Source organism: Capricornis sumatraensis, chromosome 7 (assembly GCF_032405125.1).
Source record: "Capricornis sumatraensis isolate serow.1 chromosome 7, serow.2, whole genome shotgun sequence".
In the NCBI taxonomy this organism is placed as follows: domain Eukaryota; kingdom Metazoa; phylum Chordata; class Mammalia; order Artiodactyla; family Bovidae; genus Capricornis; species Capricornis sumatraensis.
Genome location: NC_091075.1, coordinates 82,648,321 through 82,675,480, shown reverse-complemented (window position 1 = coordinate 82,675,480; position 27,160 = coordinate 82,648,321). Strand labels below are relative to the sequence as shown.

The 27,160-nt window shown below is 35.5% G+C and overlaps 1 protein-coding gene across 1 annotated transcript in view; it reads left to right on the top strand.

The window, feature by feature from the left end:
* TECRL (trans-2,3-enoyl-CoA reductase like) overlaps positions 1–27,160 on the top strand; it is a 140,047-nt gene that overhangs the window by 25,135 nt on the left and 87,752 nt on the right. The gene's annotated exons all lie outside the window — the stretch shown is intronic.

The following is a 27,160-nucleotide window of genomic DNA, read 5'->3' as shown; positions in this document are numbered from 1 at the left end:
TGTCACAAACCTCTGTCCATAGTTCATCAGGCACTCTATCAGATCTAGTCCCTTAAATCCATTTCTCACTTCCTCTATGTAATCATAAGGGATTTGACTTAGGTCATACCTGAATAGTCTAGCGGTTTTCTCTACTTTCTTTAATTTAAGTCTGAATTTGGCAACAAGGATTTCATGATCTGAGCCACAGTCAACTCCTGGTCTTGTTTTTGCCTACTGTATAGAGCTTCTCCATCTTTGGATGGAAAGAATATATTCAATCTGATTTCAGTTATGACCATCTGATGATGTCCTTGGGTAGAGTCTTCCCTTGTGTTGTTGGAAGAGTGTGTTTGGTATGACTAGTGTGTTCTCTTGTCAAAATTCTGCTAGTCTTTGCCCTGCTTCATTCTATACTCCTTGGCCAAATTTGCCCATTACTCCAGGTGTTTCTTGACTTTCAACCTTTCCATTCCAGTCCCCTAAAATGAAAAGGACATCTTTTTTGTGTGTGTTAGTTCTAGAAGGTCTTGTGGGTTTTCATAGAACCTTTCAACTTCAGCTTCTTTAACATTACTGTTTGGGGCATAGACTTGGATTACTCTGAAATTGAATGGTTTGCCTTGGAAATGAATAGAGATCATCCTTTCATTTTTTTAGATTGCATCCAAGTGCTGCATTTTGGACTCTTTTGTTGACTATGATGGCTATGCCATTTCTTCAAAGGAAATCTTGCCCATGGTAGTAGATATAATGGTCATCTGAGTTAAGTTCACCCATTCCAGTCCATTTTAGTTCTCTGATTTCTAAAACATCAATGTTCACTCTTGCCATATCTTATTTGATCACTTTCAATTTGTCTTGATTTATGGACCTAACTTTCGAGGTTCCTATGCAATATTGCTCTTCACAGCATTGGTCTTTACTTCCATCACCAGTCATACCCACGACTGGGTGTTGTTTTTGCTTTGGCTCTGTTTCTTCATTCTTTCTGGAGTTATTCCTCTAGAAATAACTGGTAGAATATTGGGCACCTACCAACCTTGGGAGCTCATCTTTCAATGTCCTATCTTTTGGCCTTTTCATACTTTTCATGGGGTTCTCAAGGCAAAAATACAGAAGTGGTTTGCCATTCCCTTCTCCAGTGACAAGAATATATTACAGAGGTATAATTCAATAACATTTCCTGCCTTCCACTTTTCTCCTGCTTCCTTTTTTTCCTATTTGTTTTTCTTCATATACACTGAAGAATACCAATCTTCCTATTGGTAGGCCTTGCAATAGGCACTAGGAACAACAGTACAGACACCAAACCAAACCATAGAAAATGGTTCCTCCTTTTCAGATGTTCACCACATTGTAATGGGTATTAATATGTAAATAGTCCAATACAATATAATGTAAGGTGAAAGACCCTGATGATGGGAAAGATTGAAGGCATAAGTAGAAGAGGATGGCAGAAAATGAGATGATTAGATGTCATCACTGAGTCAATGAATATGAATTTGAGCAAACTCCAGGAGTTAGTGTAAGACAGGGAAGCCTGACATGTTGCAGTCTGTGGGGTCACAAAGAGTTGGGGACAACTTGACAACTGAACAAAAAAGAAGAGGTAAGAACAAGGTGCTGGACTCAAAGGATGATTTTTCTTTTTCTTATATTGAAGAAAGTAGCTTCAGAGGTCTCTTCCATTTATTAACAGTTCCAGCACACTGAAGGATCATTCTGGGGCTAGCTGTAAGAGTAAAGGGCAGTCTATTAAAGTAGAAATTACCTTCTCTAAAATGCTTTACATTATTGACCATTCAGGCTTTCACTGAAGTCATACTGTTTTAAAGACAACTCTGGAGTATTCAGAAAGGGAGGCAAAGATGAATTCTCTACCTACTTAAGAGTTTAAAATGTGCACACTTTTCAGGCTCTGTACCACTGCAATGATATATTTTATCACCGAATTTTAAGGATTTGTAATATTTTTTAATCAATTAATTATTTTTCAAAATAATCATCAGTTCAGTTCAATTCAGTTGCTCAGTCGTGTCCGACTCTTTGCGACCCCATGAATAGCACGCTAGGCCTCCCTGTCCATCACCAACTCCCGGAGTTCACTCAGACTCACGTCATCGAGTCAGTGATGCCATCCAGCCATCTCATCCTCTGTCATCCCCTTCTCCTCCTGCATCAGAGTCTTTTCCAATGAGTCAACTCTTCACATGAGGTGGCCAAAGTACTGGAGTTTCAGCTTCAGCATCAGTCCTTCCAAAGAAATCCCATGGCTGATCTCCTTCAGAATGGACTGGTTGGATCTCCTTGCAGTCCAAGGGACTCTCAAGAGTCTTCTCCAACACTACAGTTCAAAAGCATCAATTCTTCAGCGCTCAGTCTTCTTCACAGTCCAACTCTCACATCCATACATGACCACAGGAAAAACCATAGCCTTGACAAGATGGAGCTTAGTCTGCAAACTAATCTCTCTGCTTTTGAATATGCTATCTAGGTCAAGTTATTTTCAATCCCTGTTGATCAACTTGGATTCAAAAAAGTAACCTGAGCCTACCAGTCTGTCACCACATAAAATTTATGAATATCACACACATGTATTTTCCTATGAGAAGTTAGTTCTCTTTAAGAAAAGTTTATTTTTAACTCCCTACTAAAACATATATTTTGAGAATTTATCTTACTCTTAAACTGAAGAATGTTGTACTTCTGCTTCAACTCATAATTCTAACATTGTATTTTAAAAAGAATAATTTAATTATTATCTGTACTTTTTATTAAATTTCAGTTTAAGTTTTCTCATTACATATTTTTATTGTCTCCCAAATAATCATGTAACATTACTTCATATTGTGTGTTTCTGATTAGTTTTCTGATTTAACTGGTTGTCTTTTTTTTTTTAATTTAAAAATTTAGTTAATTATTTTTCAAAACATTTGATTAATTACTGCCTGTCTAATTGGATCCTTTATTTGTCAATACTGGTCTGTGTGTCATTAAATGAATATATAGTATCTGCTTCTCATAAACTTCATTTAATAAAATCCTGTTATAGTCTAAATTTAATTTAATCAGACTTTAACAAAGAATCCTGAGGCAATCATATAGATATATACTACTACTTTTTTTAATAGATAGAAAAGTTTCAAAAAGATTTCACTCTAAAATTCCTGAGAACTACTTTTATCTGAAAAGCTATTTTATGTATAATTTTTTAAACTGTTGACATGATAACATAAATAGCAAGAAAAACCATAAAGCCTGTGGTGTTAATTGTTAAAATAAGACCTGCTTTACTTCAAAGTGGGGAGAAAAAAAATCAAATAGGTTTTTCATAATTTTAAATAGATAGAACCATAAATTTACTTACTTGGTTTCACTTTTCAAATAGCATTTCTGGCATTGTGTAGACCTAATGTCTTCCTAGGTCACTGTTGATAATAGAATTAGATAACTTAATGGTACATATATGTCATAGTTTAAGTATTAAGTTGGTACAAGTATAATTGCAGTTTCAGAGAATGAATTTTAAATAATTATAACTAGGCTCTAACACTTCTTTTTTAGTCAATACAGGAATCAGTACAATCAACACATTTTTGCCAACAAGACATAAGCTTGTTTATTCCTGTAGTGTAAGAATCCATGCTTTAGGATTTGACAAACTCTTGGAAAGCATGTTCTGCCTCCTGATGGTTGTGGAAGCATTTTCTCTGCAAAAAGTTGTCAAGATGCTTGAAGAAGTGGTAGTGTTTGGTGAGGGTCCAGGTGAATGTGGTGGAAGAGACAAAACTTTTTAGCATAATTTTTTCAACTCTTGAAGTTCTGGTTATGTGACGTGTGGTTGGGTATTGTCATGGAGAGGAAAGTGGGCCCTTTCTGTTGACTGATGCAGCATTACAGTTTTTGGTGTATCTCATTGATTTACTGTGCATCTTCTCAGATATAATGGTTTCACCAGGATTCAGAAAGCTATAGTGGATCAGACCTGCAGACCACCAGTGACCATGACATTTTTTGGTGCAAGTTTGGCTTTGGGAAGTGCTTTGGAGCTTCTTTTTGTTCCAGTCACTGAGCTAGTAGTCACTAGTTGTCATATAAAATCCACTTTTCATGGCAAGTCAAATCTGATAGAGAAATGGTTCATTATTGTTGCATAGAATAAGAGAAGATGAAACTTCAAAGTGATTTTGTTTTGTTTCAGTCAGCTCATGAGGCACCCACTTATAGTTTTTTCACCTTTCCAGTTTGCTTGAAATGCCTAATGACCATCGAATGTTTGACATTGAGTTCTTCAGCAACCTCTTGTGTAGTTGTTAAGAGGATCAGTTTCTATGATTGATTTCAATTAGTTGTTGTTAACTTATGATATCCTGACACTGTACTCCTCTTCCTCAAGGCTCGCCTCTCCTTTGCAAAAATTCTTGAACCACCACTGCACTGTACATTTGTTAGCAGTTCCTGAGACAAATGCATTGTTGATGTTGTGAGTTGTCTCTGCTGCATTATGACCAATTCTGAACTTGAATTAAAAAAATCACTCAAATTTGTTTTTTTCTAACATTATTTCCATAGCCTATAATAAATGTAAAATAAACAGCAAGCAAAAAGTCATTAGCAAAAATAAACATAAAGCTAGAAATGAACATTAAAATGATGTATAACATAACCACATTTATTCAAGAATGCAGTCCAAAGTCAATTGGCAAAGTTCAACAATGCAAAACTGCAATTACTTTTGTACCAACCTAATGTGTAAACACAATTTGGCTAAAATACCTAAGTTTCTAGTAAAGTGATATTAAGACTATACTGTATTGTAATGGAAAAAAAATCTGGACTTCCAGGTTAGCTTTGCTTGTTTTCATGAACACACCCACTACCCCTTTTCCTAATCATGAATCTTCTAATTACACACACCACTCACTGTCTCATTAGTCCTAAAATGAGGGTCCGACTTGTGGAGTGCCAAAATGCACATGTGACTGAATGTGCAGTTTTTTTCATATCTGGTCACATCATTAACTCAAAGTTATTTATTTGGGAGGTTGAAGAATCCAACAATCAGAAAGTGACTGCCACATGATTAAAGTATCCCCATCAACAGAGATTTCACCTGTGAAGAGACTTCTTTAATGAACAGTGGCAGAAAGTTTCAGCTTAGCCAGTTTATCAAGGTGCTGACTCTCTAGAATCTCTCTGTCTTTACTACATCCAATCAGTAAATCATTTCATTCTATACACAAAATATCTTCTCACTGAATGTAAACATCCTAGTTTAAATTATCATCATCTCTGACATATGGACTAATCTACATTCTACATCAGTCTTCATGGAACACCCACAGTATATGTAGCAAAACAGAGTAAATATACAATATATAATGTAAATATACTAGTTTCTATAGGAGTAGTTACAGCCATAAAGCTTCCACAAGATCACCAGATGAAATAGAATTTGCTATTTGTTATTACAAATAGTTTTGTTATTGCATTATCACTTTGTCACCTAAAGTCTGTTCAGTTACAGAAACCAGAGATCATATGTCCAGAGGTATAATTACTTACTTATATAATGCTTCTTATTCTTATGTTATCCTGTGTTTAATAAAACAAAGTTTTTACATTTAAAACTGTCTTACTTAAGGCTAGGAGGTCTGTGTTTGCCTCTTCTACACAGCCTCTGAGATGAGTATACTCTATAAGCCTATGGCCTGTACAACTGCAAAAGATTAATTTTTCTATTTTCAAAAAAGATTGATAATAGTTTCCAAAAAAATGTTAACTGTACAACAATGAGAAGAATGATGATGTTATCATGCTTAATAACTACAACTTCTAGACCATGAGAAACAGAGACTAAGCTGCCTGATTTATACAGTTGGGAAGAAATTTTTATTATTATTTGCAATCATGATTTTATGGACACTATATGTAAGGCCACCCTGATGATGGAGGTAACTTTGTAATTCATGTAATAAAATAGTTGATCTTATATTTATTTAAAACCTGATAAACTAACTATATTTTATTTATTTTGCTCTTTATTTTATTTTTTTATTTACTTTACAATACTGTATTGGTTTTGCCATACATTGACATCAATCTGCCACGGGTGTACATGAGTTCCCAATCCTAAGCCCTCCTCCTACCACCCTCCCCATATCATCTCTCTGGGTCATCCCAGCGTACCAGCCCAAAGCATCTTGCATCCTGTATCCTGTATCAAACATAGACAGGCGATTCTTTTCTTACATGATAGTATACATGTTTCAATGCCACTCTCCCAAATCATCCCACCCTCTCCCTCTCCCACAGAATCCAGAAGTCTGTTCTATACATCTGTGTCTCATTTGCTGTCTCGCATACAGGGTTATCATTACCATCTTTCTAAATTCCATATATATGTATTAGTATACTGTACTGGTATTTCCCCCCTCCCCCTGGCTTACTTCACTCTGTATAATCAGCTCCAGTTTCATCCACCTCATTAGAACCGATTCAAGTGTATTCTTTTTAATGGCTGAGTAATATTCCATTGTGTATACGTACCACAGCTTTCTTATCCATTTGTCTGCTGATGGACATCTAGGTTGCTTCCATGTCCTGGCTATCATAAACAGTGTTGTGATGAACATTGGGGTACACGTGTCTCTTTCAATTCTGGTTTCCTTGGTGTGTATGCCCAGCAGTGGGATTGCTGGGTCATAAGGCAGTTCTATTTCCAGTATTTTTAAGGAATCTCCACACTGTTCCCCATAGTGGCTGTACTAGTCTGCGTTTCCACCAACAGTGGAAGAGGGTTCCCTTTTCTCCACACCCTCTCCAGCATTTATTGCTTGTAGACTTTTGGATCACAGCCATTCTGACTAGTGTGAAATGGTACCTCATTGTGGTCTTGATTTGCATTTCTCTGATAATGAGTGATGTTGAGCATCTTTTCATGTGTTTGTTAGCTATCTGTATGTCTTGTTTGGAGAAATGTCTGTTTAGTTCTTTGGCCCACTTTTGATTGGGTCATTTATTTTTCTGCAATTGAGCTACATAAATTGCTTGTATATTTTTTAGATTAGTTGTTTGTCAGTTGCTTCATTTGCTTTATATGTTGTCTACAACAGACCCACCTCAAAACAAGGGACACATACAGACTGAAAGTGAAGGGCTGGAAAAAGATTTTCCTTGCAAATAGAGACCAAAAGAAAGCAGGAATAGCAATACCCATATCAGATAAAATAGACTTTAAAACAAAGGCTGTGAAAAGAGACAAAGAAGGCCACTACATAATGATCAAAGAATCAATCCAAGAAGAAGATATAACAATTATAAATATATGTGCACCCAACTTAGGAGCACCGCAATATGTAAGACAAATGCTAACAAGTATGAAAGGGAAAATTAACAATAACACTATAATAGTGGGAGACTTCAATATCCCACTCACAGCTATGGACAGATCAACTAAACAGAAAATTAACAAGGAAACGCAAATCTTAAATGATACAATAGACCAGTTAGACCTAATTGATATCTATAGGACATTTCACCCCAAAACAATGGATTTCATCTTTTTCTCAAAGGCTCACGAAACCTTCTCCAGGATAGATCATATCCTGGGCCATAAATCTAGCCTTGAAAAATTAAAAAAAAAAAAAAAAGGAAAGGAATCATTCCAAGCATCTTTTCTGACCATAATGCATTAAGATTAGATCTCAATTACAGGAGAAAAGCTATTAAAAATTCCAACATATGGAGGCTGAACAACACGCTTCTGAATAACCAACAAATCACAGAAGAAATCAAAAAAGAAATCAAACTATAGATAGAAACGAGTGAAATTGAAAACACAACAACCCCAAACCTGTGGGACACTATAAAAAGCAGTGCCAAGGGGAAAGTTCATAGCATTACAGGCATACTTCAAGAAACAAGAAAAAAGTCAAATAAATAACCTAAGTCTACACCTAAAGCAACTAGAAAAGGAAGAAATGGAGAACCCCAGGGTTAGTAGAAGGAAAGAAATCTTAAAAATTAGGGCAGAAATAAATGCAAAAAAAAAAAAAAAAAAGAGACCAAAACAAAAATCAACAAAGCCAAAAGCTGGTTCTTTGAAAGAATAAAAAAAAATTGACAAACCATTAGCCAGACTCATCAAGAAACAAAGGGAGAAATATCAAATCAATAAAATTAGAAATGAAAATGGAGAGATCACTATATTTGATTTTTATCATGTATTTAGGAAACATGTTTTACATGATCAAAGATGGAAACACTATGTCTTACATAAAACAGGGAAAATTAATTATATTTCATATTCTGTCTTTCCAGTATATATAAAAAAAAAAAAATCCAGCCTCTCTTTTCTTCCTCCTTCTCTCTCCCTCTCTCTCAAACATGTATAAAATAATGTTTAAAATATTTTTGCAACATTATATCTATATATCTATCATGAGAGTAAAATAACATGTGTGGTGTAATCTTATTTCTGACACACAGAAACGATGGAAATGGTGCATGGATAATAAAATAAAATTGTAATCATTTTGGAGATTGACTTTAAAGTATTAAAATAATTTTTGGTTTCTCAGCACCCATGGGTAGGAAGTAGGCTCTTTGAGAGCAGACTCCTTGTCATTTAGTTCACAGCTTTCTGGGTTGAGTAGGTATACAATCCTTTACATCATTCAAATATCTCAGGCTTTGAGATTGATACCATAAATGAAGGGAAATTTTCACTGCTTTCATGAGGACCTGGTATTATATTTTGAAACATACAACATGAGTAAAGGATAGGGGAACTAACATTTGATCAGATGGTAAATATTAGTGTTATTTATTAAGATTTTTTCTTGTTCTCACACACACACATGGTAAAATGAAACTTTCATACCTTTTTTGAAATAATGTATTCTGTTCTGTGAAATGAGAGTGAAAGATGTATATTTATTTCCTGAGGGAAGCTTTAGGAACCTAGTCTAATTTCACACAATTTCTGCCCCCTAACGTCTACCTTGGAAACAAGCACTGTTCCATGTGATGCTTGCTACGTCAATGAAGAGCCTAGATTGAGAAAAATGCAGGGTAGTTCCTTCAGTTAGCCTGTGATATACATGTAGTGCATGTGAAAACATAGCGTATATGCTTTAAAACTGCAGCACAATCTAGAATATTCTGAAAGGTGTATTCCATTAAACTTGAATCTTTTTAATAAAACCGGAGATATTATGGGAACACTTCACTCAAAAATGGGTACAATGAAGGTCAGAAACAGTAAGGACCTAAGAGTAGAAGAAGAGATTAGGAAGAGGTGGCAAAAATACACAGACAAATGATACAAAAAAGTCCTTAATGACTTGGATAACCACGACAGTGTTGTTACTCACCAAAAGCCAGGCATCCTGCAGTGTGAAGTCAAGCTGTCCTTCGGAAAATTTACCATGAGCAAAGCTAATGAAAGTGATGGAATTAGAGCTGAACTATTTCAAGTCCTAAAAGATGACACTGTTAAAGTGCTGCACTCAATATGTTAGCAAACTAGGAAACAGTGGCCACAGGACTGGAAAAGGTCAGTTACCATTCAAATTCCAAAGAAAGGCAATGCCAAATAACATTCAACTTACTGTACAATGGCTTTTATTTCATATGCTAGTAAAGTTCTGCTCAAAATCCTTCAAAATAGGCTTCAGCAGTATGTGAACTGAGAACTTCCAGAGATATACAAAATGGGTTTAGAAAAGACAGAGGAATTAGAGATCAAGTTGCCAAAATTTGTTGGATCATAGAGAAAAAAGGGAATTATAGAAAAATATCTGCTTCACTGAGTACATGAAAGCATTTGACTGTGCCGATAACAACAAACTGTGTAAAATTTTTTAAGAGATGGGAATACCAGACCATCTTACCTGTCCCTGATAAACCTGTATGTGAGTCAAGAAGCAGCAGTTAGACCAGACATGGAACAATGGACTGTTTCAGAAATGGGAAAGAAGTATGACAAGGCTGTATAATGTCACTGTGCTTATTTAATTTATATGCAGAATACATCATGTGAAATGTTGGGCTGGATGGACCACAAACTGGAGTCAAGTTTGCTGAGAGAAATATCAACAACCTCAGATATGCAGATAATACCACTCTGATGGCAGAAAGTGAAGAGGAACTAAATAGCCTCTTGATGTGAAGGAGAAGAGGAAAAAGCTGGCTTTAAAATCAACATTATAAAAACTAAGATCATGGCATCCAATCCTATCACTTCATGGCAAATTGAAGGCGAACGAGTGGAAGAAGTGACATATTTTCTTGTCTTGGGCTGCAAAAATCACTGCCAATGGTGACTGCAGCCAAGAAATTTAAAAAGACGCTTGCTCCTTGGAAGGAAAGCTATGACAAACCTAGACAGCATATTAAAAGGCAAAGGCATCACTTTACTGACAAAGTTCTATATAGTCAAAACTATGATTTTTCCAGTAGTCATGTACAGATTTGAGAGTTGGATTAGAAAGAAGGATGAGTGCTGAAGAATTAATGCTTTTGAATTTTGGTGCTGGAGAAGATTCTTGAAAGACCCTTGGACCACAAGGCAATCAAACTAGTCAATCCTAAAGAAAATCAACCCTAAATATTCATTGGCAGGACTGATGTTGAAGCTGAAACTCTAATACTTTGGGCACCTGATGTGAAGAGCTGGCTCATTGAAAAATACTTTGACACTGGGAAAGACAGAAGGCAAAAGGAGAAGGGGGCCAGCAGCATCAGCAACTTAATGTACATGAATCTTAGCAAACCTCCAGGAGATTGTGAAGTACAGGGGTGCCTGGTGTGCTGCAGTTCATGGGATTGCAAAGGGTGTGACACAACTTAATGACTGAACAACAAATGTGTAATGTTTCCTCTTCTATTTAAAACAGTAAGATTGCAGTAAGACAGGACTACATTAAACTAAAGCTTGCTGCATAGTAAAGGAAACCATCAGAAAAAGATAAGACAACCTGTAAGATGGGAGAAAATTTTGCAAACTACATAGGCAATAGGGAACAATATCCAAAATGTATAAGAAACTCATGTACCTCAATAGCAAAAGAATAAATAACCCAACTTTAAAATAAATGAGACTTAAATAAACTTTTTTTTTTTTCCAAAGCCATTCAGATGGCCAACAGGTACATGAAATGATTCTTGAAATCACTAGTAATCAGGTAAACGAAAATCAAAAGCACAATGAGACATTTTCTCATACCTGTTATAGCATCCATCATCAAAAAAACAAGACCAAAAAAAAAAAAAAAAAGACAAGACATAACATGTTGGCCAAGATGGCAATAAAGAAGAACCCTTGTGAATTATTTGTTGGTAATATAAATTGACACAGACACTATGGATAACAGTTTGGATACTTCTCAAGAACTTTAAAATAGAACTACTATATAATCCAAAGTCAAACTTTTCGGTATATAGCCAAAGGAAGTGAAATCATTCTCTCAGAGATATCTGTACTCCCGTTATTTACAAAAGCTGGAATATGGAAATAACTGGTGTCTATCTACAGATGAATGGATAAATATACATATATATGCATTATATATATATATATATATATATATATTAAATGAAATATTATTCAGCCTTTAAAAAGAAGGATTTTGTGCCATTTGTAACAACATGGATATAACTGAAGATCATAATGCTAAGTGAGATAAATCAGACAAGCAAGGTAAATATTGCATAGTATCACTTATATGTTAAAAAAAATAAATTTAAGTTGAACTCAGAAACAGAGAATAGAAAAGTGAATGTTGGTGGCTGGGAGTTGGGAAAAATAAAGAGAGATTGTTAACAGAGTATGAACTTTCAATTATAAGTGGAATAAGGCCAGAGGATCTATTGTAAAGCATGACGACTATAGCTGATATTATTATATGGTATATGCACCTAACAGAAGCAGAGGATATTAAGAAGAGGTGGCAAGAATACACAGAAGAACTGCACAAAAAAGATCTTTATGACCAAGATAATCACGATGGTATGATCACTCACCTAGAGCCAAACTTCCTGGAATGTGAAGTCAAGTGGACCTTAGAAAGCATCACTAAGAACAAAGCTAGTGGAGGTGATGGAATTCCAGTTGAGCTATTTCAAATCCTGAAAGATGATGCTGTGAAAGTGCTGCACTCAATATGCCAGCAAATTTGGAAAACTCAGCAGTGGCCACAGGGCTGGAAAAGGTCAGTTTTCATTCCAATCCCAAAGAAAGGAAATGCCAAAGAATGCTCAAAGTATCACACAATTGCACTCATCTCACACACCAGTAAAGTAATGCTCAAAATTCTCCAAGCTAGGCTTCAGCAATATGTGAACCATGAAATTCCAGAAGTTCAAGCTAGTTTTAGAAAATGCAGAGGAACCAGAGATCAAATTGCCAACATCTGCTGGATCATGGAAAAAGCAAGAGAGTTCCAGAAAAACATCCATTTCTGCTTTATTGACTAGGCCAAAGCCTTTGACTGTGTGGATCACAATAAACTGTGGAAAATTCTGAAACAGATGGGATACCAGACCACGTGACTTGCCTGTTTAGAAACCTGTATTCTGGTCAGGAAGTAACAGTTAGACGTGGACATGGAACAACAGACTGGTTCCAAATAGGAAAAGGAGTACATCAAGGTTGTATATTGTCACCCTGCTTATTTAACTTTTATGCAGAGTACATCATGAGAAATGGTGGGCTGGAAGAAACACAAGCTGGCATCAAGATTTCTGGGAGAAATATCAATAACCTCAGACATGCAGATGACACCACCCTTATGGCAGAAAGTGAAGAGGAACTAAAAACCCTCTTGATGAAAGTGAAAGAGGAGAGTGAAAAAGTTGACTTAAAGCTCAACATTCAGAAAACGAAGATCATGGCATCTGATCCCATCATTTCATGGGAAAGAAATGGGGAAACAGTGTCAGATTTTATCTTTATGGGCTCCAAAATCACTGCAGATGGTGACTGCAGCCATGAAATTAAAAGATGTTTACTCCTTGGAAGAAAAGTTATGACCAACCTAGATAGCGTATTGAAAAGGAGAGACATTACTTTGCTAACAAACGTCCATTTAGTCAAGGCTATTGTTTTTCCAGTGGTCATGTATGGATCTGAGAGTTGGACTGTGAAGAAAGCTGAGCACCAAAGAATTGATGCTTTTGAACTGTGGTGTTGGAGAAGACTCTTGAGAGTCCTTTGGACTGCAGAGAGATCCAACCAATCCATTCTGAAGAAGATCAGCCCTGGGATTTCTTTGGAAGGAATGATGCTAAATTGAAACTCCAATACTTTGGCCACCTCATGTGAAGAGTTGACTCATTGGAAAAGACTCTGATGCTGGGAGAGATTGGGGGCAGGAGGAAAAGGGGATGACAGAGGATGAGATGACTGGATGGCATCACCGACTCGATGGACATGAGTTTGAGTGAACTCCGGAAGATGGTGATGGACAGGGAAGCCTGCTGTGCTGCGATTTATGGGTCACAAAGAGTCAGATATGACTGAGTAACTGACCTGAAGTGAACTGAGAACTGAAATTTGCTGACAGTAGAATTTAAATGTTCTCACCAAAAACAAAACAAAATGGTAAATATATAAGTAAATGGATGTGTTAGTTAATTCATGGGTGAAATCTTTTAATAACATATATGTATATCAAATCATGTTATACATTTTAAATATATTATTTAACTTGTCAATTATATGTCAATAAACCCAAAACAAATTTTAAATAAAATATTTTCATAAACATGCATAAACTGTAATTTTTAAAATATTTTATTTTACTATACATATAATTGGAGAAGGAAATGGCAACCCACTCCAGTACTCTTGCCTGGAGAATCCCACAGACGGAAGAGCCTTGTAGGCTACAGTCCATGGGGTCGCAAAAAGTCAGATATGACTGAGCAACTTCACTTCATTTCACTTCACTTCAATAAATTGACAGATATTCAATCTCTCCATGCGACATTAATTTCTTTAGTTATTATAGTAGATGAAAATAACTGTAATAGTCAGCAGAAAGGGATGATTCTAAACAATCAATAGAATAGGTTGGACCAATAGAACTCTGTGATTTTTCAGATAATGAAGTTGAAAATTTATGGTTTATAAAATGATTTTGGTTTGAGAAAACATTTGAATATTGGTGTCATTAGATTGAAAATAGTGTTTGGCTTAATCCATATAGCATTCAGTACTGGATGTTTAAAGTTATGATTACCGTCAGACACCCATGTAGATGTGTTAAATATTCAGTTGTATATGTAAGTTTGCAACTATGAACCAAGATAGTATGGGAGATATACACCTGAGGATTATGAAAATATATGGCATTAGAAGCTATGAGAATATATTAGACCAGCTTTCTTAATAAAAACATGTCTTCTCTTTATCCAGGATGTAAAACAATGTGATGTAATGAAGGTGTTTAAGCTTCATGATTCTTTAATCATCAAACATTTTTCAGAGTTTCAGGCACATTAAATAATGAATTTTTCATTGTTCTGAGATAAACTATTAATTTGTTTAATTGTTGAAGATAAATTGGTCCATGAACATGCAATACACACAGTGAAATTTGAAAAGTAATGTGATTACTTTCAGCGGCCAGCACTCTACAGTAGCATTTATGAGTAGCACTTATAGTGAGCCAATGATGCAGAAAAAATTTTAGCACCTATCTCTGTGGTTTGATGTCAAACAATTAATTACAAATATGAACTTTCTAAAGATATTTCCTCCCTAATTATTTTTGCTTGAAACTCATTTCACATTCTTTATATATTTTTTTTAAATGTATAAATCTTCTGTAGTTGTTAAGATATTTATGAGAATCACTGCAAAATGTGAAGTAACCTTTGATGTTTTGGAAACATCTATCTATCTATCAATCAAGGTTATAAGACATGAAGTCCTTCCACACCAATATGTTTAATCTAGTTATCTAAAAGACAGTCCCATCAGTTTCTGAATGTATATAGAGCAATTTTCAGTCCAGACTAACCAATGACTCCAAATAACCAATGATGGACAGTAACAAAGATTTCATTCTCACTCATAGCATGCCAACGTGGATGAGCTATGACTGTGCTCTTAGCTTTCCATTCCACAAAATCAGGTTGATGAAGCAAACTTGTTACCATTATTTCCAAGTAGAGTGAACAGAGATAGGGTGTCTTAGTTTTAATTGCTGTAAAGGTGACATAGATGGGGTGATTTCTAATGTTTGAAATTGACACGGTCCAGTTCTTCCACAGTCCATTGTCCAAAGCAAGTCAAAGAGCCAAGTCCAACACAACAAACATCACTTTCTAAAGAAGTGGAAATGAAGAATACAACAAATATTTGCTAAACATAACTAATTTGCCAAAGATTTTCATTTCCCAAGAATCATTTAAATTATTCCTCTCTTGAAATGAAAATAAATATAATATATTTTAGGAATAAAAGTATTCAAATTGGATAGATTTACATATCTGATGCTTAAAGAGGTAGATGAACTCCTATGTTTTCAGAAATTAGGTTACCTGTAACGACTCATTTTCCAAGAGATACTACTAATCTTAAAATGAGGATTTCCTTGAATCTCAAGGGAATAAATCTCACATTTTAAGACTTTATGCATTATACATTTTTGGTTTTGTTTTTGTTATTGCTTTTGATATTGTGTTGCTTTAGCTTTTGCTGAAATTCAGTTTTATTGTCTAGTGCAGCTTTCAAAAGCAAATACTAAGTATCTTAAATATTGAGGTTAAATATTTATGTGAGTTAAGAATATTTTCAGATTTATTATAAAAAAACAGATAGCATATTTCACAGTGGTATCACATTACATAAATTTTTTTGTATATAGAATTTGACAGCTGAGTGTATTTTTAAAATTTAATCTACATGTCTCGTTAACATCATCAGTAGAGAAAAAGCAATATATATATATATATATATATATATATATATATATACACACACACACACACAACAGAGTTAATATCTCAGTTGATTTACAAACCTGATATAAACATTAAAAGTAAACATCACTCTTCTGAATGTTTGTAGCCTATACAATGAAATAAATGAGCTATGTATTTCTTTTCCTTGTCCTCCTTACATGATTAATGTTTTTAATAGCTCTTTAACACTTGAGAGCAAATACTCTAAAACTTAGCAACGCAAAAGCCATTTATTTACCTCATTATTCTGTTTGGGAATTTAGCATACAGTTGTTCAACAGTTCTGATGATGTCTGCTGGGTTGGCAAAGACTTCCAGCTTGCTGCCAAGTAGTTAGGTGACTGATCTGAGAGTGAGCTCTAGGAAAAGGTGCAACAGGGCCATGTGTCTGTCATCAATGGGTAAGTTAACTTAGGTTCTGTTACAAGGTGCTGATCAGGGTGTTCACAAAAAGAATGGAAAATACATGGCCTCTTGAATCTTAGCTTCATGACTAGCAGTCTCACTTTCAAAACATGCTTTTAGTTAAAGCAAATAGCAAGGCTAGCTTAAATTTAACATTGAGGGCAATAATTCTACTTCTTGATGGGAGGACTTGCAAAATATTGTGACTGTTTTTATCACAGCACAATAGTAGAGAATAATGAGTACTTTTATTACCAATACACAGCATATATTGTCACCCTGCTTATTTAACTTATACGCAGAGTACATCATGAGAAACACTGGCCTGGAAGAAGCACAAGCTGGAATCAAGATGGCCAGGAGGAATATCAGTAACCTTAAATATACAGAAGACACCACCCTTATGGCAGAAACTGAAGGAGAACTAAAGAGCCTTTGGTTGAAAGTGAAAGAGGAGAGTAAAAATGTCAGCTTAAAGCTCAACATTCAGAAAACTAAGATCATGGCATCCAGTCCCATCAGTTCATGCAAAATAGATGGGGAAACAGTGGAAACAGTGACTGACTTTATATATTGGGGCTCCAAAATCACTGCAGGTGGTGATTGCAGCCATGAAATTAAAAGACACTTACTCCTTGGAAGGAGAGTTATGATCAACCTGTATAGCATATTCAAAAGCAGAGACATTACTTTGCCAACAAAGATCTGTCTAGTCAAGGCTATGGTTTTTCCAGTGGTCATGTATGGATGTGAGAGTGGAAGAAAGATGAGCATTGTGAAGAAAGATGAGCATTGAAGAATTGTTGCTTTTGAACTGTGGTGTTGAAGAAGACTCTTCAGAGTCCCATGGACTGCAAGGAGATCCAACCAGTCCATCCTAAAGGAGATCAGTCCTGGGTCTTCATTGGAAGGACTGATGCTGAAGCTGAAACTCCAATATTTTGTCCACCTCATGCAAAGAGTTGACTCATTGGAAAAGACCCTGACGCTGGGAGGGATTGGGGGCAGGAAGAGAAGGGAAAGACAGAGGATAAGATGGCTGGATGGCATCATTAACTCGATGGACATGAGTTTGGGTAAACTCCGGGAGTTGATGATAGACAGGGAGGCCTGGCCTGCTGAGAATCATGGAGTTGCAGAGAGTCAGACACGACTGAGTGACTGAACTGAACTGATACATACAAACAATGCAGATTGATAGATACTTCTAATGCTGAACTCATTATGGCTTATCACTTCCATTGGTATTTTCACTATATTTCAGCCTTTATTCAACATATATTTCATGGAAATACTTATTGAAGTATTCATAAACATCATCTTTTCCTTTTACATCTAAAGACTAAGCAGCTTTGGTAAATTTCTTTGTCATTGTCACTGCAAATCATCAACGGATAACCAATTATATTTTAATCAACATTTTTCCAACAGACTATAAATCCTTGTCCTTTTCTGCTGGCTCAGAAGATAAAGAATCTGCCTGCAATGTGGAATAGCTGGGTTCGATCCCTTGGTTGGCAAGTTCCCATGGAAGAGAGCATGTCAACCCACTCCAATATTCTTGCCTGGAGAATCCTCATGGACAGAGGAGCCGGGCAGGAGCCAGTTCATGGGGTCACAAAGAGTCAGACAAGACTGAGTAACTAAGCACATAAATTCTTACTTTTTCCAAGAATTTTATTCTGATAATTATTAGGCAATTATATCACTTAAATGTGGCCCTGAAACATTTCAGATTGTAATAAAGACAACTCAAACTAGATTTAAAATATACCATATGGGCATTTTATTTCCCCTTTAATTTTATCTGAATTTACATTTTGATGAACTGTAGTCCATTTCAGTTCATTTTAGTTGCTTGGTTGTGTCCGACATTTTGTGGCCCCATGAACCGCAGCATGCCAGGCCTCCCTGTCCATCATCAACTCCTGGAGTTTACCCAAACCCATGTCCATTGAGTCAGTGACGCCATCCAACCATCTCATCCTCTGTCATCCTCTTCTCCTCCTGCCTTCAAACTTTCCCAGCATCAGGGTCTTTTATATTTTTTATGTTTTTTTTTTTTTTTAATTTTTTTAAATTTTACTTTATTTTACTTTACAATACTGTATTGGTTTTTCCATACATCAACATGAATCTGCCATGGATGTACATGAGTTCCCAATCCTGAACCCCCCTCTCACCTCCCTCCCATACCATCTCTCACCAATACAGGGTCTTTTTAAATGAGTCAGCTCTTTGCACCAGGGGGCCAAAGTATTGGAGTTTCAGCCTCAACCTCAGTCCTTCCAATGAACACCCAGGACTGATCTCACTTAGGATGGACTGGTTGGACCTCCTTGCTGTCCAAGGGACTCTCAAGAGTTTTCTTCAACACGACAGTTCAAAAGCATTAATTCTTCTGCATATTGATGTAGAAATTTTGTATTTATGGAACAATAATCTTTGTAAAAGAAATAAATATAAATTAATTTGGATAATGCATATATATATATATATATATATATATAGTTTCTTCCCAATGATTATGAGGCTGAATAATTAATCAATAAGTAAAAGAATATCAATCATTTGCTAAAGGTTTTCTTCATATAATTAATCTTCATTAATGATATCTGTTGATTATTTGGAAAGGAATAAAATTGTCATTCGATCACAAGATTTTATAAGATTTTTTAAATGATTACTTATTTTTCTCATAGGTGATACTATTTTATTTGAAAGAGTCACCCAATATGTATGGAGAAGCCACTTTATTTAAAAATGATTTGGGCTTCCTTATTTCAGTAATACAGTGATAAGTGCAAACTTCCCCAAGTGCAAGGATTATTTTGACTTCACAAACTTGCAATAGGAAAGCATAATCAACATCATCAAAGAAATAATCATAAACATTAATTTCACAAATATGCTTATAATTCTTTGGTCTTTATGGTCTCCTTTAGTGCTAAATATTCTGACTTAGGTAATAAAACATATATTCTAAAAAATATTCCAGAAAGGTTATTAACCGTTGAAAACATTGTGGTCTTAAAATCCAGCACATTATTTTCTAATTTAATAAAAAGAAACACTTCTTTTTATTTATTTATTTTGTATTTTCAGTTAAGTTCAGTTCAGTCACTCAGTTGTGTCCGACTCTTTGCAACCCAATGAAACGCAGCACGCCAGGCCTCCCTGTCCATCACCAACTCCCAGAGTCCACCCAAACCCATGCCCATCGAGTCTATGATGCCATCCAATCATCTCACCCTCTGTCTTCCCCTTCTTTTGCCCTCAATCTTTGCCAGCATCAGGATCTTTTCAAATGAGTCTTCGCAGCAAGTGGCTAAAGTATTGGGGTTTCAGCTTCAACATCAGTCCTTCCAATGAACACCCAGGACTGATCTCCTTTAGGATGGTCTGGTTGGATGTCCTTTCAGTCCAAGGGACTCTCAGGAGTCTTCCCCAACACCACATGTCAAAAGCATCAATTCTTCGGCAGTCAGTTTTCTTTATAGTCCAACTCTCACATCCATACATGACCACTGGAAAAACCATAGCCTTGACTAGATGGACCTTTGCTGGCAAACTAATGTCTCTGCTTTTCAATATGCTGTCTAGGTTGGTCATAACTTTCCTTCCAAGGAGTAAATGTCTTTTAATTTCATGGCTGCAATCATTACCTGTAGTGATTTTGGAGACCCCCAATATAAAGTCAGCCACTGTTTTCACTGTTTCCCCATCTATTTGCCATGAAGTGATGAGATTGTATGCCATGATCTTAGTTTTCTGAATGTTGAGCTTTAAGCCAACTTTTTCAGTCTCCCCTTTCACTTTCATCAAGAAGCTCCTTAGTTCTTCTTCACTTTCTGCCATAAGTGTGTCATCATCTGCATATTTGAGGTTATTGATATTTCTCCTGGCAATCTTGATTCCAGTTTGTGCTTCTTCCAGGCCAGCGTTTCTCATGATGTACTCTGCATATAAGTTCACTAAGCAGGGTGACAATATACAGCCTTGATGTACTCCTTTTCCTGTTTGGAACCAGGCTGTTGTTCCATGTCCAGTTCTAACTGTTGCTTCCTGACCTGCGTACATCTTCTTAAGAGGCAGGTCAGGTGGTCTGGTATTCCCATCTCTTTCAAAATTTTCCACAGTTTATTGTGATCCACACAGTCAAAGGCTTTGGCATAGCCAATAAAGCAGAAATAGATGTTTTTTCTGGAACTCTCTTGCTTTTCCAATGATCCAGCGGATGTTGGTATATTGATCTCTGGTTCCTCTGCCTTTTCTAGAACCAGCTTGAACATCTGGAATTTTACATTTCACGTATTGCTGAAGCCTGGCTTGGAGAATTTTGAGCATTGCTTTACTAGCGTGTGAGATGTGTGCAGTTGTGCAGTAGTTTGAGAGTTCTTTGGAATTGCTTTTCTTTCGGATTGGAATTAACACTGACTTTTTCCAATCCTGTGGCCACTGCTGAGTTGGGCATCAAACTCTATCTGCAATTTTACATCTTGTTTCATCTTTTCCATATGTTAGAAATATCTAGCTATAAGGCAGAAAATAATGTAAAGAAATAGCCGCTTGTTAAGTACATAATGTATAAAGACTATTATTTTCATATTAAATGAAATGAAATGGCTTGATAATAGACAGTATAAATGGATATTTTAGTCACTAAAGTGTATTTAATTATATTGAAGGATTAAAAAAATAAATGTTAGTTTTGGAGTGGTTATTGACACTCTATTTATGTCTACAATGTTATAATCATATAATACTTATATAGAATAAAATCAGATACTCAGAGTCATATTTTCAACCATACTTTTCTTTCTACTCTTATATTTACAATATTTATATATATACATGTAATGAGAAAATAATTAACATTTAGGCTATAATTCTAGGTAAAATGTATATTTACACATAATTTACTGGTTCAGTTCAGTTCAGTGCAGTTGCTCAGTCTTGTCCGACTCTTTGCAACCCCATGAATTGCAGCACACCAGGCCTCCCTGTCCATCACCAACTCCTGGAGTTCACACAAACTCATGTCTATCGAGTCAGTGATGCCATCCAGCCATCTCATCCTCTGTCATCCCCTTCTCCTCCTGCCCCCAATCCCTCCCAGCATCAGAGATTTTTCCAATGAGTCAACTCTTCGCATGAGGTGGCCAAATTACTGGAGTTTCAGCTTTAGCATCAATCCTCCCAAAAAAATCCCAGGGCTAATCTCATTCAGAATGGACTGGTTGGATCTCCTTGCAGTCCAAGGGACTCTCAAGAGTCTTCTCTAACACCATAGTTCAAAAGCATCAATTCTTCGGCGCTTAACCTTCTTCACAGTCCAACTCTCGCATCCATACATGACCACAGGAAAAACCATACCCTTGACTAGATGGATCTTAGTTGGCAAACTAATATCTCTGCATTTGAATATGCTATCTAGGTTGGTCATAATTTTTCTTTCAAGGAATAAGCGTCTTTTAATTTCATGGCTGCAGTCACCATCTGCAGTGATTTTGGAGCCCAAAAATAAAGTCTGACACTGTTTCCACTGTTTTCCCATCTATTTCCCATGAAGTGATGGGACCGGATGCCATGATGTTCGTTTTCTGAATATTGAGCTGTAAGCCAACTTTTTCACTCTCCTCTTTCACTTTCATCAGGAAGCATTTTATTCTTCTTCACTTTCTGCCATAAGGGTATGGCCATCTGCATATCTGAGTTTATTGATATTTCTCCCAGCAATCTTGATTCCAGCTTGTGTTTCTCCCAATCCAGCGTTTCTCATGATATACTCTGCATATAAGTTAACTAAGCAGGGTTGCAATATACAGCCTTGATGCACTCCTTTTCCTATTTGGAACCAGTCTATTGTTCCATGTCCAGTTTCTACTGTTGCTTCCTGACTTGCATTCAGATTTCTCACGAGGCAGGTCAGGTGGTCTGGTATTCCCATCTCTTTCAGAATTTTCCAGTTTATTGTGTTCCACACAGTCAAATGCTTTGGCATAGTAGCCAAATATTTATTTAAAAGAAAATTATTCATGAAGGATATATTTTTGAAACTTTCCATGATAAAAATTTTAATAATTTATATATTTATGCTTATTTTTATTTTTAATAAATAATTGACAAAATGTGCTATTGTAACATATAAAGAGCCATTTGCTATGATAATAAGATCTGAAATACATGGAAATATACATTTTTTTTTGACTGTGCAAAACCTTTTTTAAAATAACCCACTATAGTATATAAAGAGTTTTCCTGGTGGCTCAGATGGTAAAAGAATTGCCACTTTCAAATTTCAAAAGGTAGTAATAGTGAAAAAATAATTATTTTGTGAAATACTGCAGTATCTTCATAAGGGGGGTATTCAAGCAAACCCTAAATTGTACTTTAATGTGAAAATATTTTTCTAAGTTCTTCAACCTAAATGTTGAAAACATAATGATGACACAAAACTCAATTATGATTAGTTGAAATTTAAGGATAAATTTTTGGTTCAACTAATAAACATCAATTACCTTGTGTACCTAATATTTTAAGATTAAGTCACTCCAATTATAAAGAAAGATTAATGAGAATTTTAGGATTTCAGATGACAGAATATTTTTTCTCCCAACAGCACAATTAATTGTGATTTACCAAAATGAATGAATTATTACAGATAGCTGGTCCTTGTTGTTTAAACTGGCTAAAAGTAGAAATTATTATGAAAAAATTTCTTAATGAATCTACAGAGACATTTATTTAGTAATCAGAAAGTCTTATATGCTCTATTAATGATCATATTTTCCTCTTTTTGTGCTGAGTGTAACTAAAGTACTGAAAGAGTTGACCAAGCACAAGCTTGTGGCTAATTGAGCAACACGTACTGTCTGAATCATTTCATGGTTAATCATATATTTTTCTGCTGTATTTGACTAAATTGTTCTGGAAAAGGGCAGTTCTCAAAGATTTATTCAAAGTCAGCAGCTTTTTTTTTTTTAACACGTGAAATTTAAATGTAATTTAATAAAAATATTAAATTGAAAACTTTTAGAAAAGCTTATAATAATAACCCAGTTTCCACAAGTAGATTTTTTTCACAGTAGCATACTTTTAGTCTTGGAAGTCTATAAATTCAGGGGGGAAAATGTGTATATGTCAAGTTAGAAGATCGAGATTTACTATATGCTGGTTTGAAAAACAAAACATACAGCTTTTCCACAGTAATCTACTTGTGAAAGATTTTTCATATCAAATCAAGGGGCTTCTGTTTCCATGCAAATTTCTGCTCATAGCTTTATTTTTCACTTCAACAAAAGTAACCTAACACTTTATTATATGCTATATGGCATGCTACACGTTGAAACACAAACTACAATACACCAGATAATTGTCTTCAATAATTTCATAGACTGTTAGAACCACTGGCATGTATACACAAGATTCAGTTCAGTTCATTTCAGTAGTTCACTCATATCTGATTCTTTGCGATTCCATGGACTGCAGTGCATCAGGCTTCTCTGTCCATCACCAACACCTGGAACTTACTCAAACTCATGTCCATTGAGTCAGTAATGCCAACCAACTAGCTCATCCTCTCTCATCCTCTTCTTGTCCTGTCTTCAATCTTTCCCAGAATCAGGGTATTTTCTAATCAGTCAGTTCTTCACATCAAGTGGCCAAAATATTGGAGTTTCAGCTTCAGTATCAGTCATTCCAATGAATATCCAGGACTGATTTCATTTAGTATGTACTGGTTGGATCTCTTTACAGTCCAAGTGACTCTCAATAATCTTCTCCAACACCACACTTCAAAAGCACCAAATTCTTTGGTGCCCAGCTTTCTTTGTAGTCTAACTCTCACATCCATACGTGAATATTGAAAAAAAACATAGCCTTGGCTGGACAGACCTTTTTTGGCAAAGTAATGTCTCTGCTTTTTGCTATGCTGTCTAGGTTGGTCATAATTTTTCTTCCAAGGAGTATGCATCATTTAATTTCATGGCTGCAGTCACCATCTGTAGTGATTTTGGAGCCCCCAAAAATAAAACCTGTCACTGTTTCCGTTGTTTCCCCATCTATTTGCCATGAAGTGATGGGACTGGATGCCATGATCTTAATTTTCTGAATATTGAGTTTTAAGCCAGCTTTTTCATTCTCCTCTTTCATTTTCTTCAAGAGGCTCACTAGTGTTTTTTTTTTTTTTCTCCGTTTTCTACCATAAATTTGGTGTCATCTACAAATCTGAGGTTATTGATATTTCTCCTGGCAAACTTGATTCCAGCTTGTTCTTCATCTAGTCCAGCATTTCTCATGATGTACTCTGCATATTAGTTAAACAAGAAGGGTGACAATATATAGCCTTGAAGTACTCCTTTTCCTATTTGGAACCAGTCTGTTATTCCATGTGCAATTCTAACTGTTGCTTCTTGACCTGCATACAAATTTCTCAGGAGGCAAGTGGTCTAGTATTCTCATCTCTTTCAGAATTTTCCACATTTTGGGGGGATCCACACAGTCAAAATTATGTGCCCTCAAATAGCGGGAGCTGAGCCCACAGTGAACCCTAACTGAGGAGTTGTTAATCATGAAAATTATCACTATATTATATATTATTATGTTTTAAAATATATGGCTCTTGAAAAGACTGAAGAACGGATATCTGTTACTCTAGAGAATAGTACGTGAATCTTAGGCGTCTTTGTCAGAGGCCACAACATATAATAGTGAATTAAAAGATGCTTACTCCTTGGAGGAAAAGTTATGACGAATCTAGATAGCATATTGAAAAGCAGAGACATTACTTTGCCAACAAAGGTCCATCTAGTCAAGGCTATGATTTTTCCAGTGGTCGTGTATGGATGTGAGAGTTGGACTGTGAAAAAAGCTGAGTGCTGAATAATTGATGCTTTTGAAGAAGACTCTTGAAGAGTCCCTTGGACTGCAAGACTCTTGAAGAGTTCCTTGGACTGCAAGGAGATCCAACCAATCCATTCTGAAGGAGATCAGCCCTGGGTGTTCTTTGGAAGGAATGATGCTAAAGCTGAAACTCCAGTACTTTGGCCACCTCATGTGAAGAGTTGACTCATTGCAAAAGACTCTGATGCTGGGAGGGATTGGGGGCAGGAGGAGAAGGGGACGACAGAAGATGAGATGGCTGGATGGCCTCACTGACTCGATGGACATGAGTCTGAGTGAACTCCAGGAGTTGGTGATGGACAATGAGGCCTGGCATGCTGCAATTCATGGGGTCGCAAAGAGTTGGAGACGACTGAGCGACTGAACTGAACTGAACCGACTGATAATTATTAAATAACAATGAAATAATGAAGTGAATATTACTAAAACAAACCATCACCTTTAAAAAATATAATTCAAATGTCAGTTTAATATTCAAAATTAAAATATGTTATGTTTAAGCATACAAATACATATTATCTTCTCTAAAATTTTCAAATATTTTCCTACATTTAGAAAAGACAATGATACACTAACAGAATCATTTAGGTTTCTTTTGTAATTTAAAGCATAACACAAATAGAAAAAATATCATCCTTCAGTCCTTGAAACTTTCTGGTTTAGTAGACTATAAACATAGAAGAAATAAGAAATAATTCTGAATGTTTTGTCACACTTGGTTACAGGAGGGAATGAAATATAGTAAAATAATGTACTCTTTGTTATGCTTTTAGTATATAACACAATATTAAGTATAATAATTTCAATAACAACTGCCTAGAATATTAATATTATTAAGTACCATCCTTTTGGACACTTTTTTTTTTTTTTAATTTTATCCTCCCAAAATAGCCATAAGAAGATTTTAATGTAGCAAAAACTAAAATAAACCATGCACATAATATTCTATATTTGTTTAGAGAAAGGAAATACATTTGACTTGCATGAATATGAAAATATCTATGACATAGTCCTTGAAGGATTGTTGGGTTTTTCACAAGCCAATGAGAAATCAGAAGCAGAGGGGAATTTCAGTTTGCAAGCTGGCTAGGGACTGAATCAGAAAGTCAGAAAGTACTGTGATGGTTTAGGGTGTTTTGATAAAACTCTTATCCTAATGAATTTTCCTATTTAGATGAAGAAACATTTTCCCTTATTCTCTTTTCTAGCATTTTTGTTGTTATTGTTTAGTTGCTAGGTCATGTCCAACTCTTTGTGACTGCAGCACACCAGACTTCCCTGTCCTTCACTATCTGAGTTTGCTAAAGTTCTAGTCCATTGAGTTTGCAATGCTAATTATCTTATCTTCTGCCACACTTTTCTCCTTTTCTGCTGTTGCCATTTTCTACTCCAAAGGTTCTTCCTGACCCAGGGATAGAGCCTGTGTCTCTTGCATCCCCTGCATTGGCAGGTGGATTCTTTATCACTGTGCCACCTAACATTGGAAAGATTTAATTTCTGTAGATTAGGACCAAATAATAATAATATACTTAAAGAATGGATATATATATATATATATATATATATATATATATATATATATATATATATATATATATATATTTCTAACAGATTTCTGTTGGTCCTATGGCATCTTTGGGTGAAAATTTTAAAAACATAACTATGAAGCTTTGAATATTTTTAATTTTTACATGATATTCTGAAGTAAATATTTCCCTCTTTTGTTTGTGCAAATAAATTTTATATCCCTGTATCCCTCTGATAACTCTTTTACTTTATTTCTTTTGAATCCATTCATAATTTGAATTGATAGTCCCATCAATTTGGAAATCAGAAACTGAATATCACAGGCAGAGAAAATTAATAAAAATGAATTTTGAAATAAGAATTTGGA